This window comes from Nicotiana attenuata, chromosome 3 (assembly GCF_001879085.1).
Source record: "Nicotiana attenuata strain UT chromosome 3, NIATTr2, whole genome shotgun sequence".
Taxonomy (NCBI): Eukaryota; Viridiplantae; Streptophyta; class Magnoliopsida; order Solanales; family Solanaceae; genus Nicotiana; species Nicotiana attenuata.
The window spans coordinates 9,603,395-9,611,170 of record NC_031991.1 but is presented as its reverse complement, the minus strand read 5'-3'; positions in this window follow the sequence as shown (position 1 = coordinate 9,611,170).

The window sequence follows — 7,776 nt, the reverse complement described above, 5'->3', positions numbered from 1 at the left end:
ATGTGGTTATGGTTATCAAAAGCCCCATCAATATTTAATTTGTAGAAACCTTGGGGTTGGGGTTGCCATTTGATTGGGATTGTAGTATTTAGCGTTGGTTTTGGAGTTACTGCATGAGCTAGGTAATAATATTGGGCTGCCTGGTTGTATACATTAAGGGGATTAACGTTTGCATGCGTGCGATTGAAGATATTATTATTACGATTGATCCAAATAAATGTGCCAAAAGGTAATTGGAACTAGGATATAGGAGGGAATTGTATTAGGGTGTGAGGTGGTTGGAAAGCAGAGTTGTTTGATCCATTGTAGAGTGATTTGGGAGGGAAGAGGTATATTTAAATAGTGCCATATGTTGGATACAGTGTTGCAATGGAAGAATATATGAAGAATATCTTCATGTGCTTGTCGGCATACTAGACAGGTTAGATCATTAGCAAGATTTCAAATGCGATAACTTGAGTGTGTGTGCGAGAGAGATTGTTGTTTTTGGGAGGGGGGGGGGGGGGGTTGGTTTAGAGTGTCAAGAGAGCGTAAATATAGAACATCTGATTAATTGAATCAGATAAAGAAAGAAAGAAAATTATGGAAGAAGAAACTAGTAAGATCGTGACCCTGTGTTATTATGTTTTAGTCAGTGGCTTTTCTGATTCGTATGCATTTGATTGACCTAGTTACGAATAACCGGGAAAATAGAACGAAGCACTTAGCATTACTAACTAAGTGTTATATTACGATTGGAGGCGAGGCATTGAATTCTTCTGTTAGTCTTAATTTCTGTTTATTCATTTATTCAAAACAATTTTGGTTCTTTCTAGGTAATCTTACTGTTTCATTTTCATCCTTTAATCCTTACAGTGGCAAAAGATGGACATCTAATACACGTTCTGGCAAATGCTTTATCTATGCACCTCAGCTAAAGTAGTATAAGTATTTTGTGTATTAATCTTCTATCAACTAATATCATAAAATATGCTAGTGTTACTGAAATTGCAATTATCTTGTGTATTGTGTGGTAAGTAGTTTCAAGCCATTCAATCTACTGATCATTTATTCTGGGGTATCAGTTAACAAGATCTCTTACTGATTCGAGGACAGATGAATAAACATTCGAATTTCTGTGAAACATATCGATTTGTCATTATTAAAACGAGAAAATCTCACTTTATACCCATTAATTCCAAATTATTTACCCTTTAATACCCAGGCCCAAACTATTTACTACTCCTACCCATGAAGCCCAAACTATTTACCCGATATTTTATTTATTCTATTAAAATAGCTCTTCTTTCAACACGAGAATTTGGACGAGGGCACATATTAATCCACATGTGGTTTCACTCGTGTTCCCTGCTGTGCATACTTTTGAAGAATCAGTGCTTTGATTCAATTCCATCCATCTAAACTCTCAGCGTTTTCTGAATCAAAGCACTTCTGAAGAATCAGTGCCGATTCAATTCCATCCATCTAAAAGAATCAGTGCTTTGAAGAGTCAAAGCACATAATCTTTAGCGCTTTTGAAGAATCAGTGCTTTGATTCAATTCAATTCATCTAAAAGTGCTAAAGATTTTGACTATATCTTGATTATGATTCAATTCCAACTCTTGATCAATTTATTTCTGTTGGCAATTTGAAATTAAAAATATTTGAATCCAAACGTTTTGGTAGGGTAAAGATTTTGACCTTCTTATTACCAACGCTCAAACTAACGAAGATTATGTGGATCAATTCTGCTCCACTAACGAAAATGACTAGTTTTAATTCTGCTCCACTTTTTCTTGATTGTTCTTTCCCTAGCTCTTGCTCTTGCCTTGGCTTAAAATTTTTATTTTGAAGATTTCTTGTTTGATTCAAAGTGGGTGCTGTTAAATATTGCTTATAATACCTTCTGGAAGTTCATACTGAAATTTGATAGCATTTGGAGCTGATTTGAGGTGATTGAGATCGAAATTTTCAGTTGAAAATTGAAGAAGAACAAAGCTACCCAATAGTATACTGCTACGGTATACAATATGCTGTACTGCAACAATATACTATTATAGTTTACTATATACTGCAACGGTATATTATAATAATCGAAGAACAACACAGTTACCTAACAGTATACCGCTACAGTATACAATATACTATAGGAGTATATAGTTATACTGCAACAGTATACTATTATAGTATACAATATATTGTTATAGTATACTGTAATAATATGCAATNAATAATAATAATAATAATAATAATAATAAAATAATATAATAATAATATTACTTAAAATACTAGTAATAATTAGTATAGCAGTGATAATATTAATAGTGATATTAATAATAGCTATAGTAGTAGTAATAATAATAATAACAACAATAATAAAAGTAAAGCAGTACTGAAAAATAAAGTATTTGATGTATTTATAACTTAGAAGCTCAAGGAATTAATTAGAAGAAAGGAGGGACAAAATTGGATGTCAACACCATGTTGGTATAGTTATATGCCAGATTGGTATCATATGGTAGTTTGAACATTGTTTTGGTTGTTTTAGCTGCATTTTAAGTGAATTCTATTATGAAATTATTTATATGAACATGAGTTGCAATGCTGGAATTTTTGTGTGCCGATGGACATAAATTATGTGTATTATATAATAGTTTTTATAGTTATAGGCAATTGTTGGAACGACCCCATACAACTATATACCCTCTTAGTATACGAAATGAGCAAGTTGTTTTGCGAATATTTAGCTTGCAGTGCGAGCATGTAATTTTCTCATACTTTTATTGCGTCCTTTAATGTTTTGGTACAGTAGTATAGTTGCAGATAGTTGTAGCAATATTCTAGAGAAATCATATGCTCTGTTGGTATACATATATACCATATTGGTATCACATGGTACTAGAAGTCTTTTTTGCTACTTATACTTTTGTTGCATTTTTCAATATTCTATTATCATTTTTATTCTAACTAGTATATATGGAGATTTGGTTGTCGTAGATTATGTTTTCTTGCTCTATAACTGGTTGTATTGCTGCTAATGGTAGAGTGTGTACTGATATTTATAGGGAAGGAGATCAAGGTTTGTATGGCAATCACGTGTTGATTCTTAAAATCTGATTATGTAATTTATGGTGCTAAGCAGCAGTCAATGTGATATTCTGTGAATTAGATCAAGTGACAACTGATATTATTTCAGTTTAATAATTGAATTTAAAAAATGAGAAAGAAAAAAAAAGTATATTGTATTAGTTATATTAGAAAAAGGTGAACAAATATTTGCTATATCAATTATTTTCTTGTATAAAAAAAGAATAATAAAAAATAGTGAAAACGGTGAATGAAATTAGATTATGAAGAGAAAAAGAATATAAAAAAAAAAGAAGTTAACTGAAATTAGAAAAGGAAAACAGAAAAAAGTAAGAAGAAAAATAGAAAAAAGAAAGGAGGAAAGAAAAAGAAAAAAGAAAAAAAAGAAGCATAGAAATAAAAAAGAATTGGAGAATAAGGAAAAAATTTCCCACAAAAACTACTATGGGTAGGAAATGTAATTAGTTTATGGGTAGAAAAACAAATGGGTAGATAAGGGTAAATAGTTTTATTTTTATGGCTAACTGTGTCAAAACCCTATTAAAAAGTAGATAATCATATATGGTAGGTTAATTAGGTGCACGTAAACAGTTCAAACCCTACGGCTGGCAAAAATCCTAGTTGTAGAGAAGGATATAGGAGCGGGTCCATCATCCACCGAGTTTGCCCATTGTTCCTCGGGAGATTTCTCGGTTTAAAAAAGAAACATAATCATTTAATTTTTTGGTAGAAATACGAAATTTTCATTCATTAGCTAATTCTATTACATAAAGTTAGAGTCCCATTGGGCTCATTAGTAGATACAGCCACCATGCTGTTTTCATTTGGAGTACAAGTTACAAAATGATTCCCAAGTTCAGCCAAGTTAGTAAGTACAATACTAGATACAACCCTAGGTACGGTAGAGCCAATTTTGTTATCATGGACTATTTTCAAAAAGGCATCTGGCGGTTGTTCCAAAAGAGATAGAGGGCTATCGTTTGCTTTCTTGGATCCTTGGGTGGCCAAAAAGTGAGCAACTTTGTTTCCTTCCTTGAAGTTATGCCGGATCGGCGGATTCTCTAATTTTCTCCGTAGTGAACCGCACTCAGTAACCAAGTTAGAATATATCGAACAAGAATCTTCATCAAGCAGGCGAATGATATCTGTAGCATCAGTTTCAATTTATAAGTTTAAAAGGTTTCTTTCACAGGCTAATTTTAGCCGAGTCTTGAGAGCTAGTAGCTCCATGTAAGCAGGGGTATATGCAACGGCTGAGGTGCAAAAGCCCAAAATCCAGTCACCATGAATATTTCTAAAAATTCCGCCAATGCACCTTTTTTATATTTACCTTTAAAGGCACCATCAATGTTGAGCTTAAGGGAAAAAGTTTTGGGCAGGAGCCACTTTATTGAGATAGTTGTAGTAGGAGGGGTGTAGCTAGGAGAGTTTGTACAATATTTGAACTCTTTGCAAGGCATGATAACCATATCTGTCACGACCCAAAATCCACTAGTCGTGATGACATCTAACCCAACCCGTTAGGTAAACCAACTAATAACTATCCAATTTTAATAATGTTAATAAGTCAATTAAACAAAATTAAATTATCTGGATCTATTACATTTCCCAAGGACTGGTAGTACAAATCACGAGCTTCTAAGAATAGAGTTTACAAAGCTGATATGAAGTAAATACATCTTCTATTTGAAAAGTACATAAAAAGAGTATTATAAAAATAAGGCTACCATAAACAAGAGGTAGCTACAACAGGAACGCAGGTACATCTCAAATCCAGCAACCATCGAACACAGCAATATCGGCATCCGGAATCTGCACGCAATGTGCTGGAAGTGTAGTATGAGTACAATCGACCCCATGTACTCAATAAGTAACACACCTAACCTTAGGTTGAAAGTAGTGACGAGCTAGAACATAGGTCGGGTCCAACGCCAATAACCAAATAGCAGTTCATAACAGTGTAAAGCAAATAAATAAGAAATAGCTCAGAGATAAAGTGCTCAGCCTTTTCGTAGTTTTCCGAAAACAGTTCCGCTTTTCAAGTATACTAATGAAAGCCTAAATTCTTTATCGAAATCGTCAAAAATATGAGTAAGTTTGAAAACTGTAACTTTTTCCCAAAATCCTTTCAACAGTAAATATGATGTTTCATTTTCTTTCAAGATAGCATGTGTGGAATACCTCTCCATGCCCACATATCAATGTGTGTAAAAAAGTCATGAATGACGTGATACCGTACAATATGAGGAAAATGCATCTCTATGCCTGTATGTCATGTGAATGTCAAATGCGCTGCAACTCAGTAATGAAACCATATGCATACTCTCAGAGTAGCAATTCACTTAATCCTCCCAGTCACTCAGTCCTCCCAGTCACTCAGTCCTCCCAGTCACTCAACCCTCCCAATCACTCGACACTCAGCACTCGCACTCAGTAGGTACCTGCGCTCACTAGGGGTGTGTGCAGACTCCGGAGGGGCTCCTTCAGTCCAAGCGCTATAATCTGCACGGACAACTCACGTGCCGCACGGACAATTCACGTGTTATAGTATCAAATCAGAATTCGCACGGACAACTCACGTGCCATAGTATCAATATCAGAATCCGCACGAAAAACTCACGTGCTATAGTGTCAATATCCTCACAATCAGGCCCTCGGCCTCACTCAGTCATCAATCTCTCCAGTCTCTTGTGCTCTTAATGTTAAGAAACTAGCCCGACAACAATGATATGATGTATCAATAAATAACAACTGATACTGAGATATGATAGGAATGCATGAATATGACTGAGTACGAAATATCAATGAAATCAGTGAGGTGACAGCAAGAAACGACCACTATGGGTCCTAACAATATCAACATAAAGCCTAAACATGATATCTAGCATGATTGACAGCTGAACTAAGTAATCACATAGTGAAAACACAGATATCAACAAACTAGGGCCACTAAACGGTGCCAGAGAAATAACGGAGTCACAATTCATAGGGTGCACGCCCACACGCCCGTCACCAAGCATGTGCTTCACCTCAATACGGAACACACAACACATAATTTGGGGTTTCATACCCTCAGCACTAAGTTTAGAAGAGTTACTTATCTTGAACAAGCCAATTCCAATACCGAGCAAGCCAAGCGATTCTCCAAAAATGCCATCACGCGCATAGCGACCTCCGAACGACTCAAAACTAGCCAAAAGCAACTCAAATACATCAGATAAAGCCCAATCAAGCAATTACAAATGATAAAGATCGAATTCCACATCAAATCCCAAATCCGGGCAAAAATCACACCCGGCCCACGCCTCGAAACTCGACAAAACTCATAAAATCCGACAACCATTCAAGTACAAGTCCAACCATACTAGTTTCACTCAAATTCGACTCCAAATCGGTGTTCAAAAGTTAAAAATTTATATTATGAAACTTTAGGCCAAACCCCCCAATTTTTCTCTTTAAGTTCATCAACCAATTGCTAAAAATGAAGATGGATTCATGAAATGTAATCAAAACTCAGTAGAGAACACCTACCCCAATCCTTGTGATGAAATTTGCTCCAAAAATCGCCTCAATCCGAGTCCCACATCTAAAAGTATGAAGAAAGAACAAAACCCTCGGTAAAAACTTTGCTTCTGCGAAAATAGCCTTGCCCAGAAATCCCCGCACCTGCTGATGACGACTTCCGCTTCTGCGAAGCCTTACGCACAAGATTCCAAATCTCGCATCTGCGCGCATACAGGTGCGCTACAAAATCCGCTTCTGCGGTCTTGCTCACCCAGCCTCCTCTCGCTTCTGCCATGGCACTGCCGCTTTTGCGGCTCCGCACCTATGCTCAACACTCCGCAGGTGCGGTCATACCAGAACCAAAAATCTTCAGCAATGCAACATGGAATGAAAATGATCCGAACCTCGTCCGGAACTCACACAAGCCACTCCGGACCCCGTCCAAATATACCAACAAGTCCAATAACATAACACGGACCTACTCGAGGCCTCAAAACACACATAACAACATCGAAACGACAAATCACGTCCGATTGACCTCAAATTGCACACAAGTCATATTTGACATTACGGGCCTGCTCCAACTTCTGGAATCGGAACCCGACCCCGATATCAAAAAGTCCACTCCCGGTCAAACTTTTTAAAATTCCAACTTTTCTTCATTTCAAGCCAAATTCTACTAGGAACCTCCAAATCACAATCTGTACGCGCTCCTAAGTCCAAAATCACCCAACGGGGCTAACAGAATGATCAGAAATCCAATCCCAGGTCAAATACTAAAAAGTCAAACTTGGTCAAACCTTTCAAATTTAAAGCTTCTAGCTGAGAATCATTCTTCCAAATCAATTCCAAATAACCTGAAAATCAAAACCGACGATTCACATAAGTCATAATATATCATACGGAGCTACTCGTGCCCGAAACTATCGAGCGAAGTGAAATTGCTCAAAACGACCGGTCGGGTCGTTACAATATCTAGTGACAGTTGGTTGCATAGATTGTTAAACGAGTTATGATTTCTGTTGAGCCAAAGATGCCAAATAGCAAATGGGAAGAATTCTTCCCATGGGGTACCCAAGTGATGTGACGCTATATTTGTATCTTTTAATAGAGTGAGCCAATGCTCATAATTTTGATTTAGGGGAAGAAAATTTAGGTGCGCATCGCTCCAAAGTTTCATGGCTATAGGGCATTCTAAGAAAACG